Source organism: Oenanthe melanoleuca, chromosome 2, assembly GCF_029582105.1.
Source record: "Oenanthe melanoleuca isolate GR-GAL-2019-014 chromosome 2, OMel1.0, whole genome shotgun sequence".
Taxonomy (NCBI): Eukaryota; Metazoa; Chordata; class Aves; order Passeriformes; family Muscicapidae; genus Oenanthe; species Oenanthe melanoleuca.
Window position 1 is genome coordinate 20,551,136 of NC_079335.1, and position 17,150 is coordinate 20,568,285.

The window sequence follows — 17,150 nt, forward strand, 5'->3', positions numbered from 1 at the left end:
TCCATTGCTCTCCAAGGCACAGAGATTTGGTTTCCACTCAGAGCTATTATTCAGGGCTCAATTAGTCTTTATCCTGTTTTGCCTTCAGCAGCTCAGCAGAGCTCCTTGCAGTGTGCACTGTGCCATGTGGATTGTTTGGGGACTGTGCTGGCCTCTGTCTAACACACCAGCTTGCCTCACCCTCTCCTGGATTTTCTTCTGGCCCAGCAGTTCTCACCCAGCTGTAACTGTCCCCAGGATTTCCCAGAGCCAGCAGTGCATGTGGTGTTTGCACAGGCTCAGAGGGGAACCCTCTGTTGCCAGTTGTAGGGGCTGACAGGGCCCTTTTTGTCCTCCTTATGCTTTGCATGTGAATTTTGTATTGTTTCCAGACAAAGTGAGACTCAGCTGCGTGTGCAGCTGTGTCTGGAGCCCAAAACATTTTTTCTTTTCTTTCTCTTAGAATTGCAACGTGAAAAATGTCTTATGCTCCTTTTAAAGAAGCTGAGCTGATTGATCTGACATCAGTGACATTAAGGTGGGCAGTGAATGGACCCCCTTGTACTTGCAGAGCAGTGGAGGCTTTGGAGCAGGGCTGCAGGCTTGATTTTTCTCACCCAACAAACTCTCCAGTGACATCAGCTTTTTTTTTTAATAATAGAAATCTGCAGTTTTGGGTGAGGATTCAGCAGTACATTTGAGGCATAGCTCTTACTCCCTTAAGGAACAATTGAAGCACATTTTGAAGCAAACACACTTCAGCAAAGTGCCCACAAATACTGCAGTGAGGGAAGAGGCTTTAAAAATCTAAATTTGGATTGTTAAACTTTGGTTTGGTGTGGCTCTTACTTTGAGACTTACCAAGAAATGCAGGCAATGTGGGTGGTGCTAAAAAAAATGTATTTCAGTAACATTTAAAGTCTTCTGACTTTTTCCTTGTAAAAGTAGATCATTCATTTTCTTCCAGGCTGGGTGAAAGCTGGGTTACCCTGAGCCATGGGTGGCAGCTGGGCAAGTCTCCATGCCACTTGTCATCTGGCATCAGCAGTACACATCAGTGCATTCCTTCTCAGGTGAGTGGAGCTGGGGATTGTGTCACCTCTTGCATAAAAAACAAATCAATTAAATATTTAGTCTTTGTGACTGTGGCAACTTCTTGAGTTGTTAGCTCATGCTTTTTTTTCTGGCCAATTTTGTGCATGTTTTGTGCTACAGAAAGCAGAAGCATTTTGATCTATCAAGCTGAGACAAGTGCCCTTCCTCACGCAGCATCCAGTTGTGTCTAAACCCATTAGCTCTTTTTTAAAATGCTGTCACCCTTCTTACATAAATAAATACCCAAGAGAGAATGAGGGAGGCAGGGGACAAAAACATACTTAGGTGTGGATATCCATGTAGAATTTCTTAAGGGTGCCTTCGAGGTAGGGAAATATGCAATTTCTGACTAGCATTCCCTCTGTTGCCTTGCTTGGGGCTTGTTTCCCCTACTTATGGGAAGGGCAGAGCCTAAGCTATTGACAGAAAGCAGCAGAATGGGCCAGAGAGCCAAAAATCTAGAAGAGAGTTAGTCTGGTGTCCTAGGTTACAATATAAAGATATGCCCAAAAGTATGTGTACTATCACCACCTGCTTCACCAGGTGGGGCAGTGATTCCTATCTCTGTGGGAGATATCCTCTGCTAATGGGCCAGCTGTTAAAACCAGATGGGGCAATCATCTTTATCTTTACCATGACCCATGCTTCTTCCAGGAACATATCTTCTGTTAATTGAGTCCCACTATGACTGATAAAATTACATCATCCCATTGGGAGATGCTCCACCCAGGGGGACAAGCCAAGCCTTTCCTACCTAGATAAAAACTGAGATTTGGAACACCAAAGCAGCCCTTACCCACTGGTTTCCAGAGCACAAGAGCTACTAGATCTTTCTACAGGATCATTACTTCAACAAGAGCACTTCCTCTGGACTCCAACCACCACCCTAACTAGCGAGGTGTCAGGTTGTATTCTGACTCTGTCAGTGTTTTTATTTCTTTGTACTAGTGCATGTATTTTATTTTTCTCTTTTTTCCTATTAAGTTGTATTTCTGACTTGGAGTCTCTCACTGGTTTTGCTTTCAAAACCATTACATCTGGCTTGTAATGCCTGTAGGAAATCAGTATGGTGGGAATGCCAGTTCTTCCCCTCCTCACATTTTCTAATTGCAAATGGCCCCATCCTTCACCACCTTTGTTCTCAGCTTGTTTGATGGACAAAAGAGCAGGTCCTGCTCCCCCAGAGGGTTCTGGCACTCCCACCAAGTCAGCTTCTCCTGGGCTTTGCCTCCAGGAGGGAGCTGAGCAGGAGTGCTCGGAAAATGGGATTCCCATCTGGGGTACCCAAGAGACAAGACCAAATGTTGGGAACCTGTCCTGTGCTGAGGGTCAAAGAGGATTTCCAATTTACCTGAGGGCATGTGCACTCCCTACCCCTCAGGAATAATTGGAAATACAGAATATACACAGCACAGCCACTGTGTGTGTAAAAGGGAATGGTAGACTCCCAGTCTGGGGAGTGAAGGTTCCCCAACCTCTCTGTGGTTGTGCTTGATATCACCAAAAACCACCAGGGCATAAGATCAAATGATGCATCTTGTGTCCAAACTGTTGGTGGTCAAGAAAGAGGGCAAGAGGCCACACAGAGGCTCCTGTAGGAGGGACACAGAGAGTAAGGACGTTCCTGTGCTTGCAAGGGAACAGCACCAAAAGCAGTTCTCAGGTGTATTCTCACTTCAGGGATGTTGGTAGAGTGGCTCTGCATGCCAAGGCTAAAGTTTGCTTCTCCTTTTGCATGTGATATGAATGGCTTCCCCCACTCTAAGAAAAGCCAGCTCCTTTGAGACGTCCCATGAGAATAAGGAATATTTACTTTTTCCAGGTGCCAACCCTGCAGCTGGATACAAGGTGAGAAAGAACAAGGAATTTCCTTGCCTTGTTATCATGGGTTTAAAGCCAACACAGCTGACTCATGGATCTGGTAAGAGATCCATAGGATCTCTCCTGTCTCTGACTGGTCTTCCAGCAGTGAGTTCCACCCACCCTAGGAGCCCCCTGTGGAATGGACATCAGCCTGGTGGGATGGGACGTGGTCTGGGGGATGGAGGCAATCCCTTCTGCTCAGCACTAGGGAATGTGGGGAAGGGTGCAGCCTAAAGCAAGCACAGGCTAACCCAGATACTGCCTGTTCATCTCCCCATCCCCTCTCCTAAGTACCAGCCCAGGCTCTGGACCAAACCTGGCTCTGCCCAGAGGAACAGCTCCCAACCAGGGACTGCTGTCCCTGTGTTAAATAGACACCCATGAGCCCTGTGCAGTGCTTTGTGTGTCTGCTGTCACAGTCTTTGATTTCATACCTAATTTAAGGTAGCTGATGAAACCTTAGATCACTTTGATTTTTCTATTTCCCTGCTCTGTTTTCTCCTTTGTTCAAAGCTTTGTTAATTCTCTGTATCACCTGGTCCCCTGAGCAACTTCTTTCATCTTGGGAAGGAAATTAATTTAGCAGTGTTTTTTTAAATTCTTGTCCTATGCCCCATAGTGTGAATAATGTATGTGCTACCAAAGCCATTTGTAATTAGTCCATTGTGCTGCTAAACAAAATCTTAGGACCCAGGGTTTTGATAACAACAGATAGGAAGGCTTTTGGCAAATAGGAGGGCTTTTGTTACTGGTTATTTTTTTGTGCTTCACTTTTTTTGGTCATATGCTCTTTATCTCTGGTATTGTGGTCTGGTCTGGTCTGACTGGTTGATAGTTTCCATTTTTAAAGAAGAAAATCACTCTGTGAATCCATGATAAACAAAGACCTCAGATAAGTGAACTTCAGTGGGTAATTATTTCATTGTTGTAGTAACAAAAATGAAATCCAAATATCCTCAATAGTTCAGATGAGGTAGCAGCAGGGTGAGTGACTACCTGAGCCTCAAAGTGTGCCTCTGTTTTGCTAAGAAGTCCTTGAATTCTGGTTGATTATTTTAAATGTTATTATTTATTTCTCATAAGTTCATAACAGTGTGCCTGTCATCTTAAAGATATTTACCAGTAAATTTTTGTGTTTGTTCTCTTTCTCTCTCGGTCTGGATTCTGACACCAAGATATATTTGTGTGGGCAGTCTAAAGCCTCCTCTGCAGCCAGCCATTATCCAGGAAATGCTCTGAAAAGCCTTTCCTGATAAATCAAAAAACATTTATACTTCCAAAATGGCTTTTTCAGCTCCAAGAGAGAGCAATAACTATTTCAGGTACATGCTCCATTAGCCCAGTTATGGTTATTAACTACACTAACAGCTTCAGCTAATAATATGCAAAGTTTGAGCCTCAGGATCATTTCTGATAGTGAAGAAAATATGAATATTTATCAGGGGGGAGATTTAGCTCTTTAAAAAAAAAAAAAAAAAAGGAAAAAAAGTGTTTTTTTAAAAAAAAGCAGTTAATTATATACCTCAGGTAAAATACTGACCTAAATGGCCAGGTTTTTACCCTGAATTTTTGCCTTATGTTTCTTTTTAATTCCTAACCAAAGCAGATAAGGATGATGCTAATTGCAGGGTTGTACACAGTTTCCAAAGTGCCCTGTGGTACCACAGGTCAGGCTCCTCCCCTCTGCTTTGCCTGCACCAGGGAGGTGGACTTTGTCTGACGAGGAGCACAGCACTGCCAGCCCCTTCTGAGGCCAGAAAAAAGGTGTTTATTGCTAAAAACACTTGCCCTGCTGCACAAGCAACCTGCATCTCACACTGCCCTTTGGGATAGCCTGTGCTAAATGGGTTGTGAAAGGCTGAGCAGGGACAGGGAAGAGTTCTAGAAAGTTGAGGACCAGCTTGGCAAAATTCCACTTTCTCCCATTTGACACCTGATAGGATTTTTTTCCATGCCTTGATCAGATATGTTGGTTAATAAACTCAGGTGCAGGGCAGCAGCTTGCCTGATGAAAATCAGTAATTATGTTTCACTTTCCTTGACTGGAATTTTGATAGCCACAGACATGATTAATAGGATTTTCTGACCATTTCTTAAAGAAAGCTTTAACTCCCAGGAAATCATTTAGCATATGGGAACTGTTACCAGGCTTTAAACCATCAGCAAAGGTGAGGGATAGTGACAGACTGAGGGAGCAGTATCATCAGAGGAGCTCTGACATCTTATAATTATCTTGGAGAATAAGCTGATGGGAAAGGACACAAACAGCCTAGTGACAAATTGGACACTCCACACTGCACCAGTGGGGCTGCAAGGCATGGATATTCTTCAGGGGACTGGAAATAAAATTGGATCTGTGATAACTTGGAGGAAGTAATACCACCCCTTCTTTTGGAGTGTTTAAGGAGGAGTTAATATGAGGAAGATGCCCATTTATCAAATAACTTTATTACAGCAATCAAATACAGTTGAATAAACCATAGCTGAGTGTTGGTATACCAAGCACGAAGAAATTGCACTGTGTTCTCAGAAAGAATTTTTTTTAAATAAGCTTTTCATCTTCTTCATGTTTGAAATATCTAACACTCAGTTTTAAACTGGCACTGTGGCAAGAAGCAGGACTCAGGAGCAGAAGTTCTGGGGGCCATGGTTTCCATTTACAGCTGTGCAGTTTTCCCATGCATGATGAGCTGCTCGAGGGGAAGTGTTAACCCACACAGCCCCAGTGGCTCTGGAGCTGTTCAAGCCTGGATTTTGAGGACAGAGAGCCTTGCAACAACCTGGTTTTGGTAACCAGGAAAGGCAACTTTGGCAGGAGCTTCCTGTGCACTGGGGGTGCCCCCATGGAAACCCAGAACCCTGAACCACTGGAGACCTCCTGGAGGGAGCAAGCAGCCCTGGGGCAAGAGAGGGGCTTTGCCTGGCTGGGTGCTGGCTCCTTCCAGCCCTCCTGCCTGTGTCAGGGTATGTGCCACACTCCCACCACCCTCCCTCCATGGAATCTGCCCCAGGGCAGCCCTGCTCACAATACTCCTCTCTCTAATGGTATCTCCTCCCTGTCTCTTGGCCATCAGGTGAGGAGCTCTGCATCAGTGCAATCAGTGCCCTCCTTTCTTGGAGTGCTTGGCAGGGGAAATTTCTCTTTAATGACACAAAGAAAATCCAGGACTTGCATTTCAGGAGCTTTAATTCCTTTATCACCTTCTTTTTTTGGTTGATTCTTTGTCAGGAGACATGGCTTCTTGCTTGTACTTCATTATTTTGGGTTCTGCATTCTTCCACTCAGACCATTTGTTCCTTTACTCTCTTCTAAAGGGTAAACTCCCCTTCCCACCAGCTTCAGTGAGATTTAGACCTTGTCCACCCATTCCCACTCTTACATCCAAGCCTGCTTTCCCCACGGTGGTCCTTCCTCCTCCCCCTCCCCACACCTCTGTGACTCCCAGACTTCCTCTTCAGCCTGCCCATCTCCTTTATGGTCCCCACCTCCATCCATTTTCCTGTGTCCCTCTGCCCGGGATCCTCTTCCAGGATGTTCCAGGATCTTCTTTCACCCCCTCCTGCTCCTGCTGCCACTCCCTTCCTCTGGCACTCACCCACCAGCCCTGGCACTTGCTCCTCCTCAGCAGCAGCCAGACAGATCCATCCTTCAGGAGTTTCAGGTCAGGGGAAGGACATGGCAAAGAGAGTCCTGGTTCCTATTTTCAGGGCTTGATACCAGAAGCTTGGCTGCTCCAGAAGTGCCTGGTTTTCTCTGTTCTTGTGGAAGTGCTTCCAGAGGGGTCACCACCATCTGCATCTGGAGGGGACAGAAGCAGGCATCCACCAAGCTAGGACAGGCTCCCAGAAAAACTTCAGCTGTTGAGTCTTTGCAGCTTTTCTTAAAAGCTTGCAAGTGTGGTTTTTCAGGCAGCCTGAATTTGGAGCTCTGCATAGGTGGGATACAACCCAGAGTTTATGGAGCAACTGCTGGCATCTCCAGATGGGTTACAACTCTAGCCACAAGGGCAGGAGGGGTAATAGTCTTATGGGAGAAAATATTTGAAATGTTAATGGTGGAAAACAGTTCTGTTGTTTTCTTGTTTATATCACAACTGCAAGAATAGCTTGGGTTTATTTAAACAAAAAACAAACAAACAAACAATAAACCCAAAAAAAAAAAAAAAAAAACAAACCAAAAAAAATCCAGCCTGTAATAGCTGGAACAGCAATCTGTAGCCCACTGTAGCCCAAATGGCCAAGTGCTGCCATTCTTCTAAACATCTCACTGTGGCATCTCATAATGAGAATTCCAGGCAGTTTTAACAACATCAAATGTACTTGGGCAAACTTTCAGAGGGATTTGGTGTCAGCTCTCCAGCCTAATTGTGGGTCTTCAGGAGAAGCCTCATGAATATGTTATGTCTAAATAGCTGGAAATATGCTGTGACACTCAGTTAATTCTCCAAAATGTAGATAATTGTGCAGTCATGGTGAAGACTGATAAGATGTATGATTACTCAGAAAAGAGAAATCGGTTGTGAATATCCAAGCTGAGTTAGGCACATGAGATGATACAAGAGGGTTTCCTACTCAATAATAACATTCTTATCCCAACTTCAGCTATTGAGGCTCCATGATGCCTCCAAGACATTTGTCTGAATTTCCTGTGCCAGATAAAAACATGGCTGATAAAATATTGAACTATGTGTTGGAGCACTTTAAAAATGTCTCTGTAAGACCAGAAACAAAATACTTCAGTAAACAAAAGTATTTTCTTCACCATTGGATAGGATGGAGGTAGATAGCAAGGGGTATGTATGGCAGTGGCAATGTATGTGACCTGGGGGAACTGTTAGAAAAAGGTTTAAAAATTATGAAATTAAAACTTGGTTACATTTCTGCAACCTTTATGTGCTCCTCCTGCTGCAGCAGAGAACTGCTTGTCACTGTGCCCTTCCCAGCTGGTGGCCTTGTCTGCTTGATTAGAACAGTTCTGAAAATGCAGAACTCCTGTGAAATGTAGTGTGCATTTAGGAAACAATCATAGACATCACCAGTCCAAAGATACAGTGCAACACCCCTTCAGTACTTAAAAAGTTATTATGAAGAAATTTGCCACTATTTTTTATTAATGTATGTCTTAAAGACCTTTTTTGTGTATCCTATAAAATTACCAAAATGCCAAAGTGAGGGGAAAATAGATAAAAATGTTGATGAACAATTCTATGGGGTGGTCAAATGTACTACAATACTCTCAGCTAAAATGCATCAGCCAATATTCCTGTCAGTTTGAACTCTGCTGAATGACACTTTGTAATGATTTCTTTCTTATAATTCTTTACATGCTACAAATTTAATATTTTTTCTGGAACAATTATGCAAATCTCACAATAAATAGAAGTTGTAATATATTTGTGTGGTAGCACCTAGGAAAACACTCTGCAGTTTGTCTGTGTTTGAAGGATAATTCTTGTAATACAGGTTTTGAGGGGAGGTTTGTGATTTTCTGCTGACTAGGTTAATTATTTTGTACCACGTGCTACTCTGCTTTTCTGAGCAGCTTGGTGGGAATGCAGCAAACTGATCTGGCCTTTCACATGTGAGACTGAAGTGTTTAAGGTGCTGCTCTGAATGGCTGGTGCTTGCTACACTAGGCATTCAAGGTTTTTCAGTATAGTGATTTGGGGAAGAGCTCGCCCCAGCCCTCCAGGGTCTGCCCATCAGTCTGAGCCTGGTGTGGACACAACCAGAGGGCTGTGCACTCTGTTTGCCAGCACAGATAAGCCATTGAAGGCACAACAAAAGAGGTTTGTGCTCCAAATGCACTTATGCTCTTTGGTTTAGTGCATTTTATCTGGCTGCTTTGAAGCACAAATAGTCCCAGAGCTACATGGAAGGGAGACTGGCTTGTTCATCTAGGAAACCATGTGAATGCTTGAGTATAGCAGAGCAGCTGATACAGAGTGAAGCAATCATGTTTTTTTTTTTGCCAGGCTTGAAAGTAGGTGGTTCCTGCTATGAATACCAGATGTGTCACCAAGTGTTTCTGTGGAAAACCAGCCATCAGTCCTGGAACCACATCACCACTCTCTCTTGGCAAACAGATTTACATCTGTTAGGTCTGTCTGGCTTTATCCTGCACCATCTGAATTTGGAGGACAGAAGGTTTAGAAGTCTCACCTGTGAAGAGATTTCTGCCTTGCTCTGGACCATTTTAGTCTTCCAGCCATCTTCCCAAAACCTTTCCCTATACAACTCTCCAAAAGGACTTGCTCAGGCTCATTTATTGACTGTCCTATGCTCCCTTGTCCTTGGTGAGAAGAGCCATCCACACCAACCTGTGTGAAGCACACATATAAATGGAGGAAGGCAGTGTGCTGTCTTGCAGGTACTACAGGAGAACATGTATGGTTAGAGCCAGCCCAGCCCAGTAAGTCCCAGGAAGTCAGTTATTGATAAATCAGAGTGTGTTATTAAGGTTATTTTCATTAGCCAGTGAGAATATGGGGTTGTGGTTGCAAAGTGCCAAAAATATGCCTCTTTTCATTTGTGGTGCATGGGGAACAGTTGCCTTCTTGAAACCCCAAGAAATAATGCATGAAGTCTGTGTCACATTTTGTGAATGAAAAATGTGGCCAGAGTCTAGACTAGAGAGAAATGCATTTCAATGGGAAATGAAGAGAATGCATAAGACTTATTTTTCTGCAGGCTCTCAGCATTTTCACTGCCTCTGATTCCACTGTAGGGTTTTCTCTACACCAGGATCTTCTGAGCTGGCTGTACCATCAGATTCAACTCCCAGTCCTCCTTGTTCTTATGGAGGTGGAATAAAGCCTTCATTTCCTTGGAAAAGGAGCTTGCTTCCTGCTGATGTTACATAATACTTGAGCTTTTCTCTCCCCAGACTCACGTTTCCATCTGTGGTATTCAGAGGAGTGTCCCTGGAAATTACAGAAATGGTTGTGTCCCTGCTCCTGACATGATTGATGCAGATTGGCTTCCTTGACATGGTGCATTTGGGCACTCAGGTATGGTGAGTCTGGCTGGTGTCTGCCAGGGTGACTCTGGTTTTGAAGGTGGCCCTTTCCCTGTGTGGTTGGTGGAGACACAGTGACTCCAGAAACCAGTGCTGAGTGACATCTCTTGTAGGAATTTGACCCTGGGAAGTTTTTTTCCACTTCTGATATATACAAAGCTGCATTTCTGTTTCAAATCTACTTGCTTTAATAGTAGTAGTATCTCTACTCTTGCCTTCAACACAAGTATAGGATGTCTGAAACAGAGATTTTTGTCTTCCCCTTAAAGTGCATCTTCCTTAGGTATTGGGTAAACATCTTCATCCTTGCACTTTCAGTCTGGGCAGCATCCTCAGACTGAATGTCTCTAAAGGTCCTCATATCCAGGCAATACCCACTTCTTGCAGATTATTTCAGTGCAATTTTTCCATATTACTGTCTGACTATTCTCCATCCTAATTGTCTCATCCAGATTTTCATATGTCTCAATTATTGCAAGGTTATTGCCCTGCCAGGATATTCACCCAGATCCTGCTAAGAAGGTTGTTTTCCTAGCTTGCTGTTTTGAACATGCCAGCTCTCTATCCACCCTACCATCAGTTTCCCTCCTCTCCTACAGTGCTATTCCATTCCTTTCCCTGGCAGCATCTCTCATACACTGTCAAAACATCCGTGCCTGCCCCAGCAGGATTGCCTCCCACCCTTTCTCCCACCATCTCCCGCTTGTTCCGTTTTCTTACAAGCACTTATGTGTTGTTTGTGCTGGAAGAAACTCCTTGCAGTCATCCAAAATGCTGCTTTCACACCCCTGAAAACTTTCTGAGCAATCTTTTTTGTTCTGCCACCTGTAACCTGCTTAGGATAGGAAAGTGGCTGGGATGTGGACAGAAGGAAGCACTCCCTGCTTATTGACCAACACTTTTGGGCTGCTTACCTGAATTTATCTTTTTTTGACATTTAAGGGCAGATGTTAGAGTCAATGTGATACCTAATGGTTAAGGTAAACAAGAACTGGCCTTTTGTGCCAATCACTTAAAACAGTGCTTAATTCTCCTAGGCACGGCATTAATACCAATGAGGACAGCAAAAACTCTCCAAACACACCTTTTCTCTGACACATTTTGAGAAGTGCCGTTGTTTCCCTCCAGCCCTCAGCCACAGGTTGGCCTTTTCCTGCTTTGTGAGGCAGCTCCTTTGGCTCAGAAAGGCTCCAGCTGGGATCTGGCTGCTTACCACTGCAGAGGTACTGGCTCAGCACGGATGCAGAAGGCAGAGTGAAGGAGAGCAGTGCATGTGCAAGGAGCTGCTCTTCCTCTCCTCTGTTGGCACTGACCACAGCTTGTCCTCCTGTCACTCAGAGGGGCAGTGGGACTGCAGCCCCCACACAAGACAGCCCTCTCCCATCTCCCCTGGTCATCCATGGCTCTCCCCAGCCTTGCATAAAGCAGGGATATAACACTGCTAGGAATTGTTAAGGTACACAATCAATTATTAAGGTCAGAAAAGACCTCCAAGGTCATCAGGTCCAGCCATTAACCTCACACCACCATGTCACCACTAAACCATATCCCTACGAGCCACATCCACATGCCTTTGGAACACTTGCAGGGATGATCTCACCATTTAAAACTGGTTAGAAGACCTTTGTGTTTTATGAACCAAAGACTAAAATACTTCGGCTGTGTGTCTTGTGTTGCAATACAGGATGTGGCCAGCAATGTGTATTCCATCACCATCTGTTGAAGCCAGGTGAGGCAGTGATTCCTTATCTCCATGGCACACATTATCTGCTAATGAGCCATCTTTAAACCAGCTGGGGCAATCATCTTTATCTTTTCCACAGCCCATCCTCCCTCCAGGAAGATATCATCTGCTGCTGGGCCATTCAGTCCCACTGGATGACTGATAAAATTACATCATCCCACTGGGAGATGCTCCAGCCAGGGGGAGCAGCCAAGCCTTTCCTACCTACATAAAAAAAGATTTTGGACACCAAGATACCTTCTTTCCACTGGATTCCAGAGGAAAGAATCATCCCTGGAGCTTCAGAGGAAAACTGCACCTTCTACAGGAGCACTGCTTCAGCTGAACCACATCTGCCACTGCAGGAGGATGCAGCCACCATTGAATGGGACTGCTACCAACACCCTGACTGACTGACAGGGTGCCAGGTTGTATTCTGACTCTGTCAGAGTTGGGATTGTTCTTTGTAATACTGTATTCCTATTTTAATTTTTCTAGTAAAGAACTGTTATTCCTAATTCTCATATCTTTGCTTGAGAGCCCCTTATTTTCAAAATTATAATAATTTAGAGAGAGGAGGTTTACATTCTCCATTTAAAAGAGAAGGTCCTGACTTTATTGGCAGATACCTGTCCTCCAAACAAGGACACTGTGTAAATAAAAAAAAAAAAATCATCACCTGATTGAAAAAAATCGTGTCCTTTTAAAAATTAATCTTTCTAAAACTTAATGTTTATTAATACTAATAGTATGAATAAAAAAATGGCCAAATTTTTAATTCTTAAACAATGTGCCTCTAAGAATGTCACTCTAAACCTTCATTGCAAAAACTTTTTAAAAAATTTCTGTTATTTATGTCTGCATATCTTGCAGTATATTATGACGTCTGGGTCATCTCCTGGCCATCACAAGCCCATTCAAAGCACCAGCCACTGTCACTTGTGCCAGTGCTGTGCAGGTCCCTGTGACCCCTGGACAGAGTGTGCAGAGCAGCCCTCTCTGTTTTTCACAGTAAGTGCTCTAAGCTGCCTCTTTCCCCATGGTTTAAGCAGTCCCTGTTTTCAGCCCTGCTGGGGAAGGTGACACCCCTGGCACAAAGCAGCATGCCTGGCTCCTCTGAGTCACCATGGCTGGGTGCTGGCTGAAGCCACAGCTCTGCCAACATGAGACCCAGGGGTGGTCTGAGCAGCCCAGCTCAGGCATTGGGTCCCCAGGTGACCTGCAGGGCTCTTCAGTGCTGTGTGTGAGAGAGGAGAGCACAGCTAGCAAGGGGCACACTAATCACATAAAGGGCTTCATTGCCTTCATTATCCCAACCACCAGCACACCTGGAGTGCCTGGCAGTGCTGTGGGGCAGGGGAGGGGGTGTAAGGGTGACCCTCACACCAGGTGTGCCAGATGTTTGTAGAGTCAGAGGTTCTTGTGGTGGGGGCACCTCTGGGAGACAGACTGAGCTGATCTGGCTTGTCAGTCTGAAAATGGGGTGACGGGGAGGTACAGTGCCACATGATCCTCTGATGAACAACTCCTGCTGTGGTAGTGTTTAAGCAACAAAGCTCATCAAATATCTGATCATTCAGATGATAAATGACCAGATATTTGATACCAAATTTGGGTTTGGTATGGGATCACATGCCTTAAATTTGCCCTCCTGTTTTCATCCTGCAGGCTGGACTGATGACTTAAGTGGGGATTTCTCCTTTCACATTCTAAAAATATAACCAGAAATACAAGTAATGTCTTTTTAAAGGGAATACTTCTGAAGACAATGAAGCTAGATAAAACAAGACAGTGTGTATGGCTTGAGCTATCAGTACATTTTTGATATGCATACAGAGAGATTTTGCTGCTACTCTGTCCTGTTACAGCAGAGGAGTCTCCATTGCTGTGCTGGCCTACATGCATTCTACTGCTTCAAGAAATCAGACACTCAGTAGGTTTGGATGGGTTTGTCTTTTAGTGAAGACTTGCTTCTGGAATTAATCCCTCTTCAGTTTAAAAAGTTCAGAAGTTGATATGGAACTTCTGGGCCTCCCTTAGCAGTAACAGATGCATGAACTTTGAATATGTTGCTATATAAATTACAGCCTCATATTGGTACTTCTTGGCAATTGATACATAAAGGAGAGAAAACACAGCCTAATACCAATGTAGAAATTGCTTTATATAGCTTACATTTCTCTTTGGAAGCACATTTTATTTTTAACGTTACACTGGTTATTTCCAAATATAGACTGTGGTGAAATGCAGCCAGGGGAGAGAGAAATGAGCATTTGGCTTTCCTGCTCCTGTCCACGTTGGTGCTGCTGGGAGTGAGGCACCTGTCCTGCTGCTCCTCTGGTTTCTGTCCCACACACTCCTCTCCTTCCCAAAAACCAGGAGCAGATCTTGGACCTGCATTTCACACCTGCCTGTGCTGGGCCATTTCTCCCATCACACATCCATTTGAGGGAGGTTGTAATGCAGTGTGAACGCTGGCAGGCTGGGAGAAGGAGTGTGGCCCAGGGGTGATATTTTGGCACAGAATCCAGGGAATCACACGTGCAGTGATGTCCCTGCTGCAGGTGAGCAGAGCTACTGCCCTGGGTGGGCAGAGTGCTGAGCTTCAATACTTGCTCTGGTACAGGTACCACAGGGACTTCAAACTGAGTTTCCTTCAGCCTCACAAGAGTTTGGCCATGCAATATCACAGCCTGCTCCTCTTGCTCACTGGGATGCTGGGCAGGCTCATGGGCCAGCTCAGAACAGCAGCACCCTGTAAGCTGCAGGTCTGGCTCAGGGGCAGTGGGCAGCACTGTGGGCATCCTGAGCCGTGGCTGCCACTTCATCAGACGTGTGGAGGAGGCCCAGGAGAACCAAAACTTGCTGGGGGAATCAGAAGGGGAGGACTCTTCTTATTATTAGCCCTGTCACCCGATGACAGCCACACCTCAGACGTCCACCCACGGCACTTCCTCCTCCTCTGAACCAGCTGCTCAGCTTGGCTCCTCAGGAAATGCTCAGCCAGAAGCTCATCATCCATATCTGACTCCCCAGGGTAAAATTAAACCAGCCTGGTGTCAGAGCAGGGAGAAGGCACAGCTGGTGCTCAGCTTGGGCTCCTCATGGCCAGAACTGAAGGGTCCAAGGGCAGTCAGTGGAGCAGTGGCTTTCCTGGACACCCATCACAGCAAAGCCATTGCTGAGCTCCTTGTCTGATGGCAACTCACTTCTTTTCATTTTCCTGCCTCTCCTACATTTAAACATGTTCAGCCTTGCACTTACCTCTAGGAATTCTTCAGCATTTGGGATGACATCCAGGATAGCACCTTTTGTTTGCAAATTGATTTAGTCACCTCTCAAGTCCTTAGCATAGGGGCTGTGCATTAGCTGGCAATGTTACACGTGCTCTGCTGGGGAATTGGAGATAGATGAGAAGTTGGGGGTGTTTCAGGAGCTCTCCATACAGAAAGCCTGGGGGACCATCATGACTATAAAGTCTGGTGAGAATTCCCCAGTGGCCTACTAACACAGATTTTTAAAAAAGCAATTCATAATTAAGCTTTTCCTTGAGCTCCCCTTGTAATAGTGCTGGTGCTTCTAATGCTGTAGGCAGATATCTCTAGGGGAATTCATATTTCTTAAAAACCCAGTTCTGAGTGACATCTTGCTCGTCTCCTGGAAATCTCTGGGGCAGAGGCTATGGCAATCCAGGGGCATGAGATAATACAGGCATTTACAGATGGCAGATGAAAGGAGCCTGATCCTAACCTGATCCCAGACAGCACCCCAGAATGTGGACTCATAGCTGCACCTATGCTGCTAAGCTCCATGGAGACATAGGGGCAGCAGGAGTCCCTCCATTCTCCTGTCCCTTGTATCAAACCTGTTCAACAGCCTGTTTAAATACTAATCATTTGCACTGAGCCCCTTATTTGCCACTGCATGTGCCATGCTCTGGAGGATCACAGATCTCACCCATGAAACAGGGTGGTTTTGGGGTTCTCCTGCTGCAAAACTCAATGTGTGGTTTGTACCTGTTCTCCTTGCAGTGACTCTGCTGCTCTCCTGGATCCTGGAGCAAATGGTGTTTTCATCCCTGAGGAGGGCTTAGCAACCCCACCTGGGCTTAATGAGTAAACTTTTATTATCTGATAACTATTTGGGGGATTTTAGGTGTTTTAGTTGTGTAAGATAAATCTGTGCAGAAAGTTCTACCACCTGAACCCAAGTTCAGGCTGCCCTGGGAGGTTTTGTTTGCAGGTAGGAGGTGCAGTTTGTTCAGCTCTTTGGAGCAGGAAGGATCCCTGCTGAGCATCAGCCTTGGGTTTAGCTTCTGCTGAGGGGTGGCAGGGAAAAGGGGTCCCTTTGACAGCCCTCTCCTCAAACCTCCCTCCAAGGTGAAACTGCTGTGGAGAGAAAGGCTTACTTGGCTCCCGGTGAGTTACAGCAAGACTTAAGAGACTCTAAAATCATCCCTGCCACTGTCTGGCTGCCTCATCTGAACAGGAATTAGATTTTCCAAATTGCTATTAACAGTTTGTCACTTGGCATAGAAAGTCTGGCTGTGGGTTCAAATCTGTGTGTATAGTCTGGATCTTGACCTGACTGCTTAGAGCTCGGTTATTTTAATAATTTTTTTTTTTAAGTTTCTTTACTGGGTTATTTTATTCTATGCTATGCTAGTCTATTTTAGATGTTATGACTGGTTGTGATTTTGCAGCCTGGACAGTACTGCTGGCCTTGGATGGAGGGCAAGATAGACATCCTGCCTGACACCTCTCCTGGAGGGCTTCAAGGCAGCAGAGACATTTTCCTCATGGTGCAAGGGTCTGCAGCACGACAGAGGACACTGGCTTTGTTTTGACAGAATGAATTCCCAGTTGCAGGAGCTGTTCAGTGTCATTAGGCATGAAGGCAAAGCTGGTGGTAGGTGGATGCCTACCACATGCCAAGGATTCCCATCAGCTGGCAGAGTACCTCACCCCAATCTTAGCTTGACCTGGTTCAAATAAATCCTCTGCCAGGGATTGTCTTTGCTGCTGGCTTTAAATAGCAACATCTTCATTAACTTAAACCTTCTCTTGAGCTTTGTGGCTGCTCTCCCTCTGAGCCTTTTCTGTTACCCCAATCTCTGACTGACAGACCAATCCTTCCTATGCCTGGTGCTAAAGGCTCCAGGCTTAGGGGGATAGTTTAAAGCTGGTGTGTGGTCCATGGGCAGCAGAAATTTGCCCTGGGAAAATATCTCCAACAGTCCTCACAGAGGAGCAGGCATCTCCCTCCCTTCCTTCCCTTTCAAGGTGCCAATAGAAGGTCTCACCCAGCTCCTCCTGATCAGCTGTAGCACACACCCTCATTTATTACACAATGGCACCTCATTACACAGTGTCACCCTTACAGGTCTGCCCTTTTATTCTAACCCATAAGCTCTCAGTTTGCTCATCATCCCCCCAGGACAGAGCTCAAAATCCCATCACTGTAGGTGTGATT